This window comes from Herpailurus yagouaroundi, unplaced genomic scaffold, assembly GCF_014898765.1.
Source record: "Herpailurus yagouaroundi ecotype Mexico unplaced genomic scaffold, PumYag 28, whole genome shotgun sequence".
In the NCBI taxonomy this organism is placed as follows: domain Eukaryota; kingdom Metazoa; phylum Chordata; class Mammalia; order Carnivora; family Felidae; genus Herpailurus; species Herpailurus yagouaroundi.
Window position 1 is genome coordinate 106,026,155 of NW_024412376.1, and position 21,034 is coordinate 106,047,188.

The 21,034-nt window shown below is 42.0% G+C and overlaps 1 protein-coding gene and 1 non-coding gene across 3 annotated transcripts in view; one reads left to right on the forward strand and one right to left on the reverse strand.

Annotated features, from left to right (window-relative positions):
- Positions 1-21,034, reverse strand: part of SHROOM3 (shroom family member 3) — a 329,233-nt gene that overhangs the window by 222,078 nt on the left and 86,121 nt on the right. The gene's annotated exons all lie outside the window — the stretch shown is intronic.
- Positions 19,453-19,585, forward strand: LOC121040472 (small nucleolar RNA SNORA3/SNORA45 family). Its single transcript, XR_005795316.1, has one exon. It is a non-coding gene; the product is annotated as a small nucleolar RNA SNORA3/SNORA45 family (small nucleolar RNA).

Consider the following 21,034-nt stretch of genomic DNA (forward strand, 5'->3'; position numbering starts at 1 on the left):
GAGCCCCATATCAGGCTCTGTGCTGACAGCACGGAGCCTGCTTGGGATTCTCTCTCTCTGCCTCCCTCCTGCTCCCTTGTATGTGTGTGCGTGTGTGCATACTCCTCTCTCAAAATAAATAAATAAACTTAAATATATACATATAAAGAATCTCTAAAGCAAAGCTTTTGAGTGTTGCTTTTTATTTACCAGGGATTATCATTACTCACAGCTTGGTTTTAAACTATGTGTAAAGTGGGAATAATGAAATAAAGTCAAATCAATCAAAGTTCCTCCCTGGAACTTTATCTGGCTCTCAGGTCCTATGAAATTAGTAAGCGTTCTTTGGAACCCAGGACTAGATTTCAACTGCTGAACTTTAAACAAAACAGAGAAACCTTCCCATGATTGTACCGAGTGGCATGAGGGTACAGATGTGAGTCCCCTCCACTCTCTCCACCTGCTTCTCATCTAATCCCAAATAATTAGGTATATACTGTTGGAAATTCCTTTTTGGATTACAGAATTGTGTATGTATTAGTAGAAGAAAGAGCCCTAGGTTAGGACTCAGGAATCCTGTGTTCTGATCCTGATTCTGGCCTCATCTGTAGGGCCCCAGATGAGTCTATTACTTATAAAATATGTGTGACATTGTTTGCTGTGCATTTACGATAAGACAGTGCCTTAGAAATGGAAGTATGTGTTTCTTATAACTTAAAATGACCAACAGGGAAAATGTCACAGTTTTACTTGAAATTGGAATTCACATATAACACTTACTATTAAAATTATACAATCACTTTCTTTTGTTACCTTCTAAATGGGAAGTATGTTATTTCCCATGCAAGGTTCATTCAGCCCTGAGCTGGAGGCAGGGCAGTGTGGTGTATAAAGACTGAGCGTTCTACAGCCAGAGCAACATGGGTAGGAGTCTCACTCCCAGGACTGGGTGATCTCTGGCAAAATACATGCCATCTCAGAGCATCTGTTTCTTTAGCCTAAGTATGAGAACAAGAAGACTCACCACACAAAGTTAGTATGAAGATTCCATGAACTAACACATGGAAGTCTCCATACACATAGCAAGGCCTCCATACAAGTGAATTGCAGGGGTTTGTAGTTTAATTAATAAGTTTAATTCTTTTCTGACTGGTCCCGCCACAAGAATCATGTGTTAGCAACTGCAGAGACCAAGGGGAAGGCACTTACTGAGAGGAAGAGAGAGGTTATTTTCTTAAAGTCAAAGAATAAGAGTTAGTTAACTTGAATTATATATGAAACAGAAGACAGCCTTTCCTTTGGAGGGAAGTTTCCAGGGCAGGAAGTTACCCAGTGACACCCTATGGACCATCCAAATGAGCTGCAGCCCCTGAAAGCCAAGACATGCCCATAATTCTTGATTTACTGCCCACTGAGTGGAGGAAACCAATCTCAAAGTAGGATAAAAGTCAGGCTTCAGCAAAGGCACCTCAGCCACTCAACTTTCTTCATTGCCTGCAGAAAGTTTTCCAGACTTCATTTGCCCCAGCACAGATGATTCCATAAGTTTGGTGGTAACTAAGAAGTTAAGTTATAGGGGTGCCTGGGTGGTGCCTCGGTTGGCTAAGCATCCAACTTCAGCTCAGGTCATGATCTCACAGTTTGTGGGTTTGAGCCCTGCATCAGGCTTTGTACTGACAGCTCAGAGCCTGGAGCCTGCTTCAGATTCTGTGTCTCCCTCTCTCTCTGCCCCTCCCCCACTGGTGTTCTGTGTCTCTCAAAAATAAACATTAAAAATAAATGAATAAAAATAAAAAAGTTGTCAGTGTTTATTTCCGTGTGTTGATAGATACTCTGCCTCATCTTACAAAAGATTTGAGAAAACTCCTTGTAAATACAAAAGAATAAAGAAAATAGCTGAAGGAATCTAAGCAAAAAGGAAAAACTAAAATAAAATCAAAGCCGAGATTAAGATGAACCTTGAGAAATACATCACATACATGAGGATTCTCATTATCTGGGTATTCATTGTTCAGGTCTCCCCAGTTACAGGGTTTCAGAGGGAGACAAAGTCTTCATAATTTATAAATATTCACTAGTGAAGAGACACTAAGGCCTCACTCGAGTAGTTAAGCACTAGCCCCCGTCTCCTGCTACTATATCAATGTCTTTGACAGTCTGGTTGCATGTGAGGTTGCAAATCATCAATACAACAAGCAAATAAAATGCAAATCAATTGCATAGTTAACCAGAATATCTTTCAAAAGAGGCAGGATGTAAAATAAAATGCAAACATAGTTAACTTGACTATCTTCCTAATGAGGCAGAGTATAAAGGTTAAAACATTGCACGATCTTAAAATTTTGTGAGAAAATTAGGACCAAAAAAGTCAACATAATTAATTCTTCATTCTGAGGATTAGCACATGGTTGCAGTTGTAACTTAATTTTTTTAAAAAGGTTGAATAAACTTATTTCCATAGTTTGTTTTATTTTAAAACTACATATAATCTGAAAAAAAATTTAAAAAATTTTTTTCAATGTTTATTTTTGAGAGACAACATGAACGAGGGAGGGGCAGAGAGAGAGAGGGAGGCACAGAATCCGAAGCAGGCTCCAGGCTCTGAGCTGTCAGCACAGAGCCTGATGTGGGGCTCGAATTCATGAACTGTGTGAGATCATGACCTGAGCTGAAGTCGGACACTGCTTAACCGACTGAGCGACACAGGCTCCCCCTATATATAATTTAATACAATTGTTTATAGATAATAAAAGCCACCTGGATTATAGGATAGTGTCATTTTTGGCTCTTGGCCTCTTGGTAGCAAAAACAAAATGGAAACATAGTTAGAAAAGTCATAGGTTATTAATATAAAAACAGGAAATCATTGTGGAGCATTGGGGATGACAGTACTGAAATCTCCTACTGGAGAAGACTTAAGACCCTTAGTGGCTAGTAAGAGGTCTAAGAAAGTAGAGACCAGTCTTTCTAAACTACTTTGTGTTTGCCTTAACAGAGTCATAGGCTAAATGGCTAATGAAAACAGTGATGGTCATTAATGCTGTTCAACAAGTGTTCCTGGGTCTCTACCTTGGCTGCAGTTGAAGTTGCTTCTCTTTCTCTGAGTGCTAGGCTGGGACTCTTATAGTTGAGTGGAGCCATGTAACTATTTCTGATCAGTGTGTTTTGAGCAGAAGAAACATGTGTCACCTCCAGGCAGAAGCCCTCTACCATTTCCTTTCCCTTTGGCATAATGACTGGCAATGTTTGAGACAGTGACTGCTCTCCAGCAAGGGTCCCTGAGTAACTGAAATGAGCTGCCACCCTGAAGACACACCATGAGTTTATAGAATGAGTAAGAAATAAACCTCTGGTTTAAGCCACCAAGATTTGGGAGCTGTTTGTTACTGCAGCATAATCTAGTCTCTACTGACTGATACAAAGATCATCTTGCCAGTGATAGAAAATATAAAATGAAACAAAGTTGTGTGGAGACAAGTTGCATATGATGCTCAGATCCCTAAATAAAGATCCCACCTAGCAACAATGACATTCTGGATAATTTGGGCAAGATAGGTCCAGGAACAAGCCTGGATCTCTGATGTGTACTCTAGCCTATTTTTCTCCCTTTATTTTGTGGTACATCTCGCCCAGATGTATGCAGACCTGAGAGTCCCTACTTTTCGTATATATAGTGAATAATTTTAATGTATATTAAGCTTTAGAAATGGGAATATTTTTATTGAAGTGAGATAAACTGAAAGATTATCATTAACAACTGGGGGAAAAATTACTAATCATAAAAGGAATATAGAAGCAGGGATAAAAGGAAGACAGCCTGTTTGGGGAGAAACTACAGCTAATAAAATAAGAATGGCTGCAGGGGCGCCTGGGTGGCGCAGTCGGTTAAGCCTCTGACTTCAGCCAGGTCACGATCTCGCGGTCCGTGGGTTCGAGCCCCGCGTCGGGCTCTGGGCTGATGGCTCAGAGCCTGGAGCTTGTTTCCGATTCTGTGTCTCCCTCTCTCTCTGCCCCTCCCCCGTTCGTGCTGTGTCTCTCTCTGTCCCCAAAATAAATAAACGTTGAAAAATAAATTTAAAAAAAAAAAAGAATGGCTGCAAAGAATGGACACTAGAAAAAGTGGGGAACCCTGAAAGCAAGAGAGTGGGGGAACAACACACATGAAGAAGAGTGTACAATAATTCCAAGAAACCAGGACCCGAGCAGAGAGGTGCTGAGGCTTGAATCCAGGAGCAGATCTCAGTTCGGGGATGGAAAAAGTAAAGTGAGAGTTCACTCATTTTGGAATTGAGCAGTGAACCCGGGACTAGAACCCTAGGCAGGAGGGTTTCCCACACGGTAAGGGAACTGAGGGCAATGAGTTTTGGCCAGGCCCAGGGGAGCCAGTATCCTGTGGATTAAGGCTAGGAAACGGACCCAAGCCTGGAAAAGATAGAGTTCTAGGCTTTTAAAGAGTTATATTATTTATACTTCCTTAGTTTCATCCAAGAGGTTCTGGGTCAGTATTCAGTGAGGTTTCTTCACATACCTCAGTCAAGTCCTTTTTGCACTATATGTAGCTGCCTGTTAGGGAACCAGAGAGGGTGGACTGAGGCATTGCAGCAACTTCTTGGCTGCTCTTCCTGACAGTTGTCTAGTCCCTGCCCTGCCACTGGATCCGCTGTTGTTCCTCTACAGGCCACCAAAGAGGTCTAACTGTTGCAAGTCTGACTGTAGCACTTCTAGGTATAAAACCCTACAGTGGCTCCACATTTTTCATAGGATGATCCAAATTCCTGAGCTCAGCATCAAAGCTCTTCCTGGTTTCTGTCTGCCTCTCCTGCCTCATTTTTCCTACTCTCTCACCTTTGGCTGTAGCAAACCTGTGTACGGCTTTTGGGTAACCCATATTCTAGATGCCTCCAGTACTTTCCACCTGCAGCAGTCTCCTCTCCAACCCTCAGCTCCCCCATATCCCTCAAAGTCAACTTTCAAGACATAGTTCAGTGATCACCTTCTCCAGGGAGCCATCCCTGAACCCCTGAAACCAGTCACATGCCTTTCCTATGCTTTTCCATATACAACATCTCGGCACTACTCCACTGAAAGGTAATTGTCTGTTTACTTGACTGTGTCCCCCACTAGACTGTTACACCCGAAAGACCAGACACAACTTCCTTGCTTTGGTATCTTTTGCACCTAACGCAGTGCCTACTCTTAGCAGATATTCAGTCTGTGTTTGAAGAGTAAGTGTAAATGATGTAACGCCAAGGTTGCGAGGGTTCAGTGTTTGAATGAGATGAGAACTTACTCGCCCCGCTCCTAGCCCATCCCACCATTCCCTTATTTGATGGGGACAGATAATTTGCCATTCCTGAGGTGTTCATGGTCTGGTTGGTGTTTCTCCAGTCTTTTCAAGCCCAGGGCTTTCTGGTGGAGCTGCTAAGTACAGTGGCTTATTCTCTTCTACCAAGGCCTGTGCTACTCTCTATTCATAGCTCTGCACTATAAGGGTGGTGTTGAGGGCCCCACCTCCAGAGCCAGACTTCAGACCTCAGATTTATCGCTGTTTTAGTTTCCTATTACTGCTTAGTGGCTTAAAGCAACACAAATTATTATCTTGCAGTTCTGGAGGTCAGAAGCTCAAAATGGGTCTCACTGGGATAACACCTGTCTTATCAAAGCTATGTTCTTTCTGGAGACTCTAAGGGAGAATCCATTTTCTTGCCTTTTCCAGTTTCTAGAGGCTGCTCGAATTCCTTGGCTCATGACCCCTCTCCTCCGTATTCAAATCTAGCAATGGCCAATTGAGACTTTCTCACAGCGCATCACTCTGACACTGACCCTCCGGCCTCCCCCTTTCATTTTTGAGAACCCTGGTGATTACATTGGGCCCACCCAGATAATTTGGGAGAATCCCTTCAACTCAAGGTCCATCGCTTAGTAACCTTAATTCCATCTGCAACCTTAATTCACCTGTGCCATGTGATACATTCACAGGTTCCAAGAATTAGGGTGTGGACATTTGGCAGGGGGGTTGGTGGTGGTGGAGGGGGCATGGTATTCTACTTACCATAACTTACTAGCTGTGTGACCTTAGGCAATTTATTCCTTTCCTCTAAAACTCTGTTTACTTCTCTGAAAAATAGGGAAGGTGATAATAATAGTCCCTACTCCTGAGCATTATGGAGAGAATGAAAGTAAATTATGATAATAAATGGAAAGCTTATCACAATACCTGACACAGAGTAAGGATCAACAAATGGTAGCCTTTATCATCATCATCATCATTTACAGGGGGAAGTAGGTAAAGAGGTTCTATACACTCAATCCTCCGTCCTTGTTACATGCAATAGAACGAGCACCATCATAGAGACTTCCTACCTTTCCCCCCATTCTTCCTTTGCCCAACCCCTATTTCAAGACACAGAAGGAGGAGCAAGTCCAGCAAACACGACCAACAGACAGGAGACCACCGCAGTCCAAGCTGAGTTCTCTGAGCTTCTGGTATTTGAACTCTGTCAGTCAGCTACTGGGCTCTCATGTCATAGAAAGAGGCTCATGAGATAGTCCTAGCTCAAAACAAGTTTTTCAGAGTCACCTGAATGTGTGGAGGAGCCCTGGGAACCCCTAGGCTGTGATAAGGGCAAAATTCTCCAGTTCCTGGAGCTTGGGTCTGTGTGCCTGTGTGTGCCCACATGCGTGAATCCACATCTGTGAACCTTTGCCTCCTTAGAATAGGTACTGGTATCGCTTTCCCTCTCACTGAATTCCCAAGCGCCCACAGTCATTATGTGACCCATCCCAGTGAACTCCACCAAACTTCAAAGAGAAGTTCTCTTTAGAGAACAGGAGGCCAGGGCTAGATGAACCCCAGGTAGCCTCAATTCCCCCCTCTGCTCCAGTTAGATTAAAAATTTGGGCATTTCTTTACATTTAAAGGCATTTATTTATATTTTACTCCATTCTTCAAATAATTTTAGCCATCGCAGTTAGCATGGTTATGTCATGTTCCTAAGAAAGACCCTTTGTCTCATTCATTTCCATTCAAGTCATAATGTTTTCATTTATTAGACTGATTCTGCTGTATTTATCCATGGAAAGATAGTATATTATGTATAATATACATATATGTATAGGACATCTATTAAAATGCACATATATGGAGAATGTATATATAAACCATTTTATAAATAAGAGAAGGAGGACTTTTATTAACCACATCAATGGAGAGCTCAGATCTTTGGAAAATAAATAAAATCTATAAATTACATATGATCTCATGTATTTTATAAGTATGCAGAATAAGTCCACTTCTTCTTACCAAATAGAAATAGGAATCACAGGACAATAGTTAAATAGACATATACGCACACAATGAAAATATATATAACCTTAATCTCATTTTAGATAACCATTTCCAACTTGTCCTTCGTCAAATTCACATCAAAGTTTCTGACATGCTAAAATGATCAGGCTTTAGTTTTATCTTCTCTTTTTTTCTCTACTCCCAGTTTGGGAGAAATCCCAGTGATCAAAAACTAAAATCAGTGGCAGCAGGAAGAAAAATGACAAATCTCTAAGTGTTTTGAATGTTTGGTCATCCACTCCTAAAAAAGCCACCTTAGCTATCAGACCTCTAGCACTTAGTAATGACACTTTAGTCTTGTGGTTCTGAGACGAGTTTCATGAGTGCCCAACGGTACAGTTTCAGACCATATACTCTTCTGCTTCCCAAGGAAAAGTCTGCCTGAACCAGAGAATCATTATGAGGTTCATTTAGCTTTATGAACTATTTGTTTCCCAAAGTTTTCCAAAGTTTCCCCTAGGTTTTTAGATTTATAATATGGAGAAAAGTTGGGCTTTCAACAAGCAGAACTGTTAACGTGACAAGGGTGACTATTCGTACTGCTATTATCTTAGAGGGACTGACTTCTTTGTCTCTACAAAAGAATTCTCAGGGGTGGCTGAGCTAGAAGGAAGTCAGGTAATAAAACTCATACAGGCTCCCCTCTTGTATAAGATAACAATAGTATTCTATTAGTCACCATTGTGAATTACCAACATTTTCAAGCCACATGACATTCCAGAGGCCAGAAAGATACCTGAGCAGTAACTGGCAGAAGGATTTCTTCACTCAGGAGTTCTAAACAATGATTTGTTTACTTACCTTCTATCAGAGCCATATAGTGTTTAAGCTTTGGAACTAGACTGCCCAGGTTCAAATCCTGCCTCCATGCTTAGAAACTATGTGATCTTCAACAAGGTCACGTATTTGACCTCTCTGTGCCCGTTTCCCTTTCCATGAGACAAGGTTAATAATACCCCTCATAGGATTATTGTGAGGATTAAGTTAATGCACATAAAGTGTTTAGAAAAATGCCAGTTAGTAAATAGCCAGTAAATGTCAGTTACTCTCAATACCTTATATTGGCTTCCATCAATTAGGAACACTAATACCTCCTTTTTATACCTCACAGGTTATTTTAAAGGTTGAAATTGGGGGCGCCTGGGTGGCGCAGTCGGTTAAGTGTCCGACTTCAGCCAGGTCACGATCTCGCGGTCCGGGAGTTCGAGCCCCGCATCGGGCTCTGGGCTGATGGCTCAGAGCCTGGAGCCTGCTTCCGATTCTGTGTCTCCCTCTCTCTCTGCCCCTCGCCCGTTCATGCTCTGTCTCTCTCTGTCCCAAAAGTAAATAAACGTTGAAAAAAATTTAAAAAAAAAAAAAAAAAGGTTGAAATTAGAAAAATTTCATGAAATACTTTAAGAAGCCTAGAAAAAGGCTTCTGATTAGAAGCCAGATATTGGAACTGCTGGAAGCTGGAAATCAAACAGTAGGAGCGTCATCAGCATCAAGGCAAAGGATGGAGAGAAAGGGAGAGAACAGGACATTTGTGCCCATTGCCTACTGTCTACTAGGAGCGTGACAGGCATGAAGCCATTTCATTCTCACCTATGCTTACAAGGTAGGTTTTTGTCAACAACAAAACTAAGACTCAGTGAGCTTACAGTTATAAATAGCAGAGCCACAATCCAAACCCAGATCCATCCAAAGCCAAAGCCCATCATTCATTCTCCCACCCAATTCTAAAACAGGCAGCAGCCACCCCCTTCAAAAAAATAAAGCCATTCACTGTGTTAGTGACAGCCAGTATGATGCCTGTGATCAAGGAATGGTGACATACTGCTCAGCACAGCCTTCTACTCTGCTGGTGGCCAACAGGTTCGAGGGAAGCCCAATGAAAGAAGACTATCCTATAGCAGCAGGGGCGGGGACACTGCAGCCATCCTGAGTCATCTCTACTGTGCTTGGCTACAGCCAAATGAGTACGGAAGGTGCCAGAAAACGAATAAATAGGAGTTGCATGAATGAATAATTGAAGAAAGGAAAAGGTACAGTAAGCGCTTAATACTTCGGGCTATTTTAAGTCCTTCACAAATACCCAAATTCCAGAATATTCCCTCTAACCCCACCCCAGCTTTGAACTGCCTGCTATCAGATTTCCACTAGCTTTGATACTTCTTTGTTGTAGTCACTTGCAAACCCTCAGGTCGTCCTCCTCATTCCCCGAAGATCTTCCCCCACACCAGCTGACCGTCAGACTCCTCCCTGACATTACTCCTGCCACCATACTTGATGCCCATTATCTCGTGGGTGCTCCTCCAGCACTCTGGCAGCACCCCGGAGTCTTCCTGACTCTAGATCATCCCGGTTTCTCACTTCCATGGACAGACCCTAGCTCCTGTCATTACCAACATGCAAACCCTCCATAATGCCAGTTTCAAGCACCCCATTCTCTGACCACCTCCTCCTTTTCTTTTTTTTTGTATCAGCTTTATTGTGATGAGTTACATATACCATAAAATTCACCCTTTTAAAGTATACAATTTAATGGTTTTGGTGTATTCACAGAGTTGTACAACCATTACCACAAGGAACTTTAGAGTATTTTAATCCGACCCCCTCCAAAAAACCACCATAACTTTTAGCCTTCACCACCCCTCTCAGTTCTCCCATTGCTCCAGTGCTAGGCAGCCACCAATTTGCTTTCTGTCTCTATATATTTGTCTACTCTGAATATTTCACATTACATAGGATGTGGCCTTTTCCAACTGGTTTCTTTCACTTCGCATGTTTCGGAGATTCATCCAAATCGTAGCATGTATCAGAATTTCCTTCCTTTTTTGTTGCCAAATAATATTGTATCATATGGATATATTTTTTTTTAATCCATTCATCAGTTGATGGACATTTGGGTTGTTTCCACTTTTTGGTTACCATGAATAATGCTGCAATAAACACTGCGTACATCTTTTTATGTGAGGTATGCTTTCATTCCTCTGGGGTCTGTACCTAGGAATGGAATCACTGGATCATGTGGTAATTCTATGTTTAATATTTTGGGGAACTGCCAGATTGTTTTGCAGTCACTGCACCATTTTGTACTCCTACCCACGATGAATGAGGACTCCGATTTCTCAACATCCTCCTCAGCACTTGTTATTATCTCTTTTATTATAGTCATCCTGGTAAGTATGGATACAATGATATCTCACTGTGGTTTTGATTTGCATTTCCCCCTCCTCTCTTTTTGGTTCATTTGTTTTAATATTCTGACTCCAGTTTTTGATTCCATAAAGACCTGCCTATGGTCCTCTGGCTCTTTCACTGCTTCTCACCCATTTCATGTGCTCACTTCCTTCCTTACCTCTCTTAATGCCCATCAGCTATCATTATCATTAGTTATTTGCATAAACCCTCAGCTCTTTTGCCCTTCTCTCCCTTCCTTATAGTCAACTGGCAAAACCCCAGTCTTGGTTAAATTGAGATCTCTATCTTCTCTACACTTTTATCTGCATAGATGAAAGTGGCTGCTCTCAGTTTAAATCCATGACCTTCAACCTCAAGTCAGCTCTTAATGCTACTTGGCAATTCTAAATGCACCCCGTTGGCAATCCCAAATCCATTCATTCTTCCACTCCCCTGGTCAATCATGGCTTTGTCGTTCTCCCGAGACCTTCAACCCCTCATCACCACCCTCACATTGACTTTGTCTTCCAGTTTCACCAAGAAAATACATGCAGTCAGAAGATGACTCCTCAAAATCATACCACCACATGACTCATTCTATCTACATATATTTTGTCATCCTTTCTGTTACTAGGGATGGACCAGCTATAGCAATGCTTTGGTTTGTGCACAAGATCCCATCCTTTGTCATCTGTTTAAATATACTATTCCAGCAATTGTCCCCTCTCAGGCATTATCACATTTTTCCATTCTATTGGATTATTCTCACCGCTGGAAAACATTCTATTATTTCTTCATCTTAAATTAATTTAAATTCTCCCAATCCTACCTCCTTACCCAGCTATAACTCCTTTTCTCCACATATGGCCTATATCTAATCTGAACTCCAGGGTAACATATTCAATTGCTTACTGATGGATGTTTATTTGGCATCTCAAATTTTATAAGGCTAAAATTAAACTCCTGGTATTCTTCCTGAATCTTCATGGTGTTCTTTTATGGCAGATAGCATCACTATCTTCCAATTTTTTGGATCAAAAACCTTGAAGAAGTTGCTCTCACGTTACACATTGAATCCTTCAGCAAAGCCTAAATTGCTACCTTCAAAATATGTTCACAATCTGACTACTTCTCACCCCCTAACTGATCTCTGACCTGCCATCATCTCCTACCTGGATATTTAGTGGGATCCAAACTGGTGTTCCTGCTTCTGCCCATATGTTCTTCCTACTCACTCCACATCCCTACCCCATAATGTGTATTCTTTCTCTCTTTTTAATTTTTTCCAGATTTATTGAGATATTATTGACATATAACATATATAAGTTTAAGGGGCACAACATGATGGTTTCATACATGCCCCATAATGTATTTTCAGCACTGTAGCCAGAGTGATCTTTCTAAAACTAAGTCAAACAAGGGCACCTGGGTGGCTCAGTTGGTTAAGCATCGGACTCTTGATCTCAGCCCAGATCATGATCTCACTGAGATTGAGCCCCACATCAGACTCTGCACTGTGTAGAGCCTGCTTAGGATTCTCTCTCTCTCTCTCTCTCTCTCTCTCTCTCTCTCTGCCCCTCCCCTGCTCACACGTGCATATGTGTGTGCACATGCTCTGTGTGTGCACGTGCTCTCTCTCTCAAAATAAATAAACTTAAAAAAGAAGAAACAAGTCAAACATGTCACTCCTCAGCTTTAAACCATCTAATGGCTTCCCAACCCACTCAGGGCAATAACTCAAGTCCTCTTAATGGCTTTCTTGGTCCTACACAATCACACAATCTGCCCCCTCTGTATCTCCTTGACCTTTTCTTCTGTCACTCTCCCTTGGGGGTATTCTACTTCAGCCACCCTGGCTTCCCTAAGATTTCCTGACTGCCCAAGTACACATCTACTGCATGGTCTTTGCACTTGATGGTTTTGTTGTTGTTGTTTGGGGCACTTTCTCCCAGGTAGCCACCTGACTCATTCCCTCTCTTTCTTCAGGTCTCCTACATTATTCATAAGTTTAGCAAAGACTGTTCTAAATTAGAAAATTGCTGGCATGAGATTGGAAGGAGTTTGGAATAAAAGAGAGATGAGAAAAGAAAAAGCATGTTTAAACTTTGAGGTTCTCCAAAGGCCAGGGTCTAGTTGCTTTACTATTTGGTTGAATCCTCACATCCTATGAGATGAGGATGATTATATAACCATTTCACAGATGAGATACAAAGGCAGAGAGGGATTAAGTCATAATCTCTCATAAATGTCTAGCAAATGGTGGAGCTAAGTGTCCAATCAAAAATCTAACCTCAGGGGCGCCTGGGTGGCGCAGTCGGTTAAGCGTCCGACTTCAGCCAGGTCACGATCTCGCGGTCCGTGAGTTCGAGCCCCGCGTCAGGCTCTGGGCTGATGGCTCAGAGCCTGGAGCCTGTTTCCGATTCTGTGTCTCCCTCTCTCTCTGCCCCTCCCCCGTTCATGCTCTGTCTCTCTCTGTCCCAAAAAAAATATTAAAAAAAAGTTGAAAAAAAAATTAAAAAAAAAAATCTAACCTCAAAACCAGTCTACTACATCACAGATTTCTAGCTTCCTATTTGGTTGAGAGCAAGCTGGGATGCCTGTTACAAAATTCAAATATTTGCAAAAGTAAAGAAATCAATATGGCTTATTTTTGTAAATTCTTCACCTTGACTGTACCCTCAAGTGAAACTTATGTGTTCAACTGAGGGTTAGATTCCAGGGATTCCTGGCAATCTTTCAACTAATCATCTGGGATCATTTTTTCAAGATGAAATTTCCAACAAGTAGTCCACTACACATGGATGCTTGTCAGCAGATTTACTCCTTCCAGTTGCTACTAAGGAGGCATCAACTGCAGGGCCTGCTAGGGAAGGAACTGAAAGGAAAGTAATTTGTCAATGGCTTTACTCAACAGGGTCACTTCCCAAAATTCCATGCTGGGTGGCCCAAATGTTTAGAAATCCATGCTCCATAGACCTTCTTTTGAGATGAGTTGTAACACTGGTCCTCATGCAGATGCCTGAGAAAGCATGGGGGTGTCTGACTCCCCCTGTTATTAAGCTGCTGTGACCCACCCTCACATCCATTATCTTTCAATTATCAGCTCAGCATTTCTTCCACCCCCTCTGGCCTATTCTTTGCTTCTGACCTCTGACTTACGTATTTGCTTTTCCCTGTCTGGAATCCTTGCCCAAACTGACTTCAATCACTCAAAACTCTGTGCTGTAAGGAGGGAGATGGATGTAGGGGAGCAGTAATAACCAAGTGACTCCAATGGAATTGTTTGCGGCATGCCTTACAGCCAACCTCTCTCCACTTATTTTATGGTGGTGGGTTATTCATTAAGTGACCATGAACCATCAGCAAGAGGTTGGTTTTTATTCTAGATTAGTTTTCTATAAACATTAAATCAGCTCAATAAAATAGCTAATGTAAAATTTCTTACCAAATCTTGTTTCAGCTTCCTACAGTGGAAGTTTAGGAATGAAATGATGGTCAGAATATTATGGAACAGTCCCCTACGTCTTATTAATTGCCATCAGTATAACTGCAACTTCCAGCTAGAAATGTTTCCCAGGTGCTAATTAAAGTTCATCAACCTAACAATCTGAAGAGGTCAAAGAGTATTGTACCCATTTTACAAAGGGGGAATGTGATGTAACTTGCTACAGAGCCCAATCTTAAATATGAGCAAGGAATTGGAATTCACACTGAGTGTAACTCCAGAGCCCATTAGGCAACACACCTTCTGATGGCTGGCAGTATCCAATGGAAAGATTAGATTTTGTTTTTCTTGTACTGGTTTATTTAAAAAAAACAATATATTGAGTACCTACTGTGTGCTGGGTTTGGAAGATATATTAACATTTGGTTTTTATTCCCTTATAAGCTAGTTAAAAAGGAAGGGGATATAAAAAGGAAAGATGGCTAGCAATGCAAGGTAGCATTTCCAAGTGTCAAACGTGAATTAGAAAAAGGAAATGCTGTGTGAGCTCTAGTTCAGACCAGAGAATAACCACTGACGTCAGGCAGGACCAGGATGGTCTTTTAGATGGAACGGGTATTGACCTGGACCTGGTTGGCTCTTAGGCCATTTGCTGTAAGGGCTCTTGAATGATATAAAACTTGAGTTGGAGAGGTAATCTTTTCTATGGTCCCCAAGGAAGAAATTGAAAAAAGGACAATGGAACCTGCCCTGTTAAGGCCAGTTTCTCCTTTTAGAATAAAATGCTAATGGGTCATGGTCAGTGAATACTTTAACATCAGGTGCAGACGTTAAAACAACCATCTTGAGGTTTAGACATTATTTGTGGTTTATCCAAAATTCAAATTTAATGTCCAATATTTGAATTTGCTACATCTGACAACCCTACCCTCACTGCCACAACCTGTTCAGAACTCCCTTCCTTGAATATCTTTTATTGGCTTTGAAAAGAAGAACCTTTAGAAAGGGGAAGAAAACAGGCCAACTTTGCAGACCTAGGAGCTTGATTTGGCCACTGCAGGCAGAGGTGAGTTCAGAGGGGGAGAAACCTCACATGAATCAAACTCATAGGAGACTGACACATGGATCAAAACCACCCAGCCTTGTGGTTCTAAACTACCATGTTTTCAGTCAGTGCCTGGAATGGCCTTCTTCCATCATTTTCTTGGTAAACTCATTTACTCATTTATTTATTTAGTCAATTCATCCATTGAGTTAGCTAGTATCGGTTGAAGATTATATTAGAAGCTGAACATCTAGACTTCCTTCGCTGTTGCAGCAACAATCATCACAATAACAGCTAATACTTTGGGGGGCTTGCCATGAGCTAGGCACTGTATTAAATGCTTTCTATCCGTTAAGCCATTTCATGTTTACAGAACACTATGATGTATGACTATTATTTACATTTGACCAAAAAGGACATTGAGGCATAACAAGGCTAAAACAAAACAAAATAAAACAAAACAAAAAACCCCACTTGTTTTCGGTCATGCATCTAATACTTGTTGGAGGCAGGATTTGAATCTAGCAGTTTTCAGAGCCTGTATAGTGTCTAAACACTATATTAAGCTGCCTCCTTTTAAAAACCCTTTCCTCCTGATTCTCCCCTTCCCCAAGTTAGTTATTTCTGTCCCCAGGCACATGTACCACTGTGAACTTAGTAAACTTCATTAGTAAATTTGTTTCAACTGCATCATAGTAAATTTAAATTTGTTTCAAATTCGAATTAGTAAATTTGTTCTCTGCTTACATGTCTGTCTCCTCAATCAGACAGTAAGCTTCTCCAGAGCAAAGACAACACCTTATTTATTTTGTATCTTCAGTGCCTAGTACAGTTTATGTCCTAAAATAAGTGGTCAATACATACAGTTGTACTAATTTCTTGCTAGCTGTGGTAAGCTAGATTGATCCAAGTATTAGTCAGGGTTGATCGAGGAAAACAGAAATTAATCTAAGTATTTTAAACACAGGGAATGTAACAGAGGGAATTGGTTGTATAGATAGTGGATGAGCTCCCAAGCCACAGTGGGAAGCCACCTGCACCCCTGCCTCCATCTCCAAGAGGCCGGAAATCTGCCTGATGGAGCCATGGCCGGCAGGATCTAGTGCATTAGAAAAGATAAAACCATCATCAGCTGTCTGAGCTCAAGAGACAGGAGATATAGCCTGGCTCTGCCTTCCTCCCCTCATCCCTCCAATCATTCATCTCTCATTGGCCAAACCCTGCTAGAAACCTGTTGACTATGGAGATTGAGAAGTGTGGCCTGCAGGGTTAGCCCTCTTGGGGGAGGGGCCAGACTGACTTCAAGGGCAAAAAGACCCAGAACAAGAGGCAGAGCACCCATCAGAAAATGCACCTCTTTTGTGACCATGCTGAGAAACTGCAGGGTAATGAAGCTGACCACCCCTGCGGTGCTAGGTGACAGTGTCATGTGCTTGTCCTTTGGTGTCCCATCATCATCTAGGCTCCATGAGGATACCACTTTTCTGCTAACTTACTATGTGTCAGCTAAGTCTAAATTCACTTGGATTGGTCTACATCTTTCTTTAGGTTTCAGGTGACAATGACAATGAACGCTTGCTGAGCTTCTGCTTTGCATCGGACATTGTGCCAGGTCCCGGGCCATAGATTCCAAAAAGTGAGAGAGCCTGTACATCACGGAATCCTTGGTCAAGGGAAAACAGACAACTAAACAGCTGATTTATCTGCCACATGGTAAGATATGACTATGGTAAGCACATACGTGCAGTTGGGGACTCCAATGAGAGTCACACCCACCTCCAAAGGGTTGGAAATGTAGGGGTATGATCGTTTTATGAGAGTTTAATCTACAAAATCAATGCAAGTGGTTCAGAGTAGAGACAAGCAAGGACAAATGAAAGATATGTAATAGCCCCTAAAGCTCCACGCAGCTCTGAAATCCCAGGAGAACTCTGTGCTCTACACACACATCGGAACACCACCTTAGAGCGCACCTATTATATACCACGCATTGAGCCAGGTCGTTCCATGCATAATTTCTTTTACAGGGCCTCTGAGTCTCTGAATTTCAATCCCTGAATGCTTGAACTTCATAAATAAAAATTTTACAAACGGAGAACGATGCAAGACTTTCTTGGTCCTGCTCACAGTCATAGAACCAAATAGTTGCAGAGCAGACATTAGAAACCCAGGCTCCAGATTCCCATTTCTGCTCTAAGACACAAACTACCCCAGACACAGGAGTGTGTTCTACCATTGCAAAAATAAAACTTGGCTAAAGTAAGACTCCCTTGATTTCCATTTAGTTGGTAGCTTCCCAGGCTGAGTGCCAACTCCTTTTTTTAAAAAATTAAGTGCATGTAATATTTGGATAATATTTTTCACATTCAAACAGTTGATTGGGTCAATAAAAGAAGGTGGTGGTTTTATATGTTTATCATTATGTTTTTAATTGTTGTTTTTTTTTTTTTTAAGTAGGCTTCATGCCCAGCCTACAGCCCAACGTGGGGCTTGAATCCTGAGTTCAAGACCCTGAGCTCAAGATGTGGGCTGAGATCAAGAGTTGGACATTTAACCAACTGAACCACCCAGGTGCCCCTTATCATTTTGTTTTTTAAATACAAAACCTTTGCAGGGTATGTTGCATTTAAACGTTCTACACCAGTAGCGAGCTCATTCTTGGCTTTTCCACAACAGTGTTCTCTAAGATGAGATAGAGACTCTTCACCTCTGTCTTCTGTCCCCAGTCATCTACCGGTGGAGCTGGGGGAGCAGCTGGCTCCCTGAAGACAAATGGGAACAGCCTGGAAACAGGCTTTAGAGCGAGGAGTACAACAGTTTCTGACTCCATTGGGTTTCTCTGGGAAATCACAAAACCTCCCATAGGTTTTTACGTGTTTATTCCAGTTTAAGCATGCTACTGCCTTTTATAGTCTTACCACTTCTCTGACCCTAATATATACATAGCTACGGTGAGCACAGCAGTGAAGTGAACTATTATGAGGCATCCGTAAGTAAAATGAAACAAAACAATAGCTCATCAAGACACATTTAAAAAAAATCCCGGCCCTGATTCTTCCTGTGTATTGGAAATGAACCACAGGTGGCTCTAAAGTTTGAGTAAATTATTTTATTCCCACTGGAACAAGACACTGAAGTGTTTGTGCTTTCTAGCTACTTATTGTAAAAGAAGGAAACTTGAGGAGCAAGTGGACAGAGAGAGTTGGGGTTTATTCCAATGACCACCATCGCTGACATTCCTGGAAAGGAATTATTTGTTTGATGGCTTTGCTCATGGCTTTCAGGATTCTCCTTGTGCAATGGAGTGGGACGTAATTATCTGTTAGACATTTTCCAAATGCTAGCTGAACTGGATGGCTGGCCATGGACTCTACACACAGGGCCTACTGTCATTTGGTAATCACTAGGTGCTGTACTGAACACTTTTCAGGGGGGCGGGGATCTGTATTTAAATCTTTAAACAATCCCATGAGGAAGATACAGTTATGATTAACGGATGCAGAAGTTCAGATTATGGTGATATTTCTAATCCTTTTCCCATCACAGCACCTCCATCTCTTGAGGGAAGGCTCAAGTTTGGACAGGGTTAATGTATCTTGCCGAGGTTAAGAAAGTGACCCAGCTGAGATTTAAACCCAAGGCTGTGACTACAAAAATTGTGCTCTTAAATGTGATTCTAGGAACAAAATCAATAAGAAATAAAGCCTTGGTATGCTATACCATTCAATTCGTGAGAAAGTTCTATCGTATTGCTAACATTGAGAAGATAGTACCAAATCACATGAGTGCGGTCAACATTAAGACCTAGAGCAAAGCTACTAAGCAGTGTGATTTATGCCCTAACAAAGATATTCAAAAGAATAAAAATTATGTAAACCTTCCCCCTCCCCCCAAGCTAGATAGAGAGGTAATTAAAAATATATATATTTGTTGAGCTAGAAGAAAAGCAAGAAAGAGAGTAAGTCACTGGTCAGTGTGATTAACAGAAAGTCCAAACCTGGGGTTAGGGGTGATAGAAACCCTCAGAAGAGTTTGAGGATCTCAGAGCAGGAGACTTGTGCCTTCACTCCCCATTAATAATCCTGCAAGGAAAGATTCTCACAGAGAGCCTACACCAACACAAGGGGCTATAGTAGAGTAGGACAAGTTAAGCCAGAGAGACCATCTGAGATAAATCTGCCACCACCAAGCCCATATTTCCTGGAGTGTCAGAGCAACACTCTGAGCAGCCGATGCTTTCCCATGGCTTCCCTCACACCCTTCCCGCGTGAGACTGGGCAAAAGTGGCTGAAGGAAAGCCAGTGGCTTGGCAATGCCCTTATCACCATGTGTAACTGGAAGCCAAAGAACAGAGGTGTACTATGGTCATCAGCAGTGAATGGCAGTGAGGATAGACACCAACAGCCAAAGCCAGTTCAGGAGAGACCTCCTCACAAGGAGAACCTCGCAGTGGCCCTCTACTTAAATGTCCAGATCCTGTAGAGAGTCCCATCCTGACATAGTTCTTATCCTGATGTGCTGGAGTTTTCAGAGAGAGAGTCTGCTGGTCTTGAATCACCGGCGAGGGTAGGCAGCACCCCCAGTGGTGCCCACATCAGAAACATGCACTCACTAGTTCCTAGATGGAGTAGCTTGGCAGGCATCTTTTCTCATACCCATGAGGGAATTGGCAGCTGCCGTGGTGTGTTATAAACCCTTTTCTCTTTCCTCTAGGACTACTTTGAAGTTCTGGGGAAGGAAAACCTCTCAAAGCAGACTGTCATTGTACAGGTAAAATTCTTTAGCAAGAACTGAAGAGAAGATTAAGGGTGTGGCTTTTTTTGAGCGGGGGGTGGGGACAGAGGGTTGTGTCCCGGTGGTTTGAAGTCATGGAGGAAGGGCCGTTGAATACTAACCAGTGCTTTTCAAAAGAGGGAAAAAAAAAAAAAAAGAAAAGGACTGGATTTTAAATCACAAGTAATTGAATTTTACTTTGAATTAGAAAGATTTAGTTTTCTATTATCAAGAAGAAATTGGGGCTTATGAGTTAATTTAATTCAATTTTAGGGAAATAAAATTACTTCTTACACCCAGTATACAAATTACTTGACACCCAGTATTCACTGCCCCCTTCCTTCACTCTGAAGCAGACTAGGTGACTGTGCCTCCTGTCGCATCAGGGTGAGCCACTGTGTGGCTGCCGGACTGGTTCAGGAAAGCCCAGCGTCAGCCAGTCAGCACATGACATGTGTTGGCCAGGGTGTTAGTTGAGGATGATCAGCCAGCACCAAGGGCAGGCCTCCTCTCTCTCGAGATGAACCCTGAAACATGGAGCCAGCCTTAGTTTGAAACTGACACCAGAAGAAGGTAAAGATGTCTGGCAAAGTACTAAACCAAATCAACCCTGAAACCACTGCTTCTGAACTTTCCAGTACTGAGTCAGTTGCTCTCTTACTGTTTAACCCAGTTTGAGTTGAGCTTTGTGTTACATGCAACCAAAAAGCCCTGAAATGTTGCAATTGGACGAAGGGGCTTTCTTAGCTTCTAAATCTCAATATATGAGTAAGAAACCTCATACTTTAATGCCTTTTTTTTTCTATAAGAGTATTCAATGCGAAAAGCCAACAAAGAAGTAAAAACACCTTCTACCAAGTGAAAAACCCAGGGCATCCTTTGTTTCCTGTATTTCACATTTATCTTCTGTCCAACCTGTGGCATCATTCTCCTGGTGACCTCCGCACAATGGGTCTAGCTTTCTTTCCCTTCCTCTCTCTTCTTTCCTGAGGAGGATGAGGAGAAGGAGAGAGAGAAGACAGGCAGATAGGCAGGCAGTTGGACATCAGCAACAGCTCCCTGCTTCTGATTGGGTGGGAGGAACATTCCTTCTTAGCTCTTATATAAAACCAAGAATGTGTGCTCCCATTGTTCAGGGATATTGGGTGACTCCAAGAGAACAATCCATTCCACAAATTCCACTGACAACTCATGACCAGGTGATGCAAGCAGGGGACACAATACATGTTGATTGTTTGATCTGTCGTGGCTCTTGAGGCTGGCAGCTACAGGATTATTATAT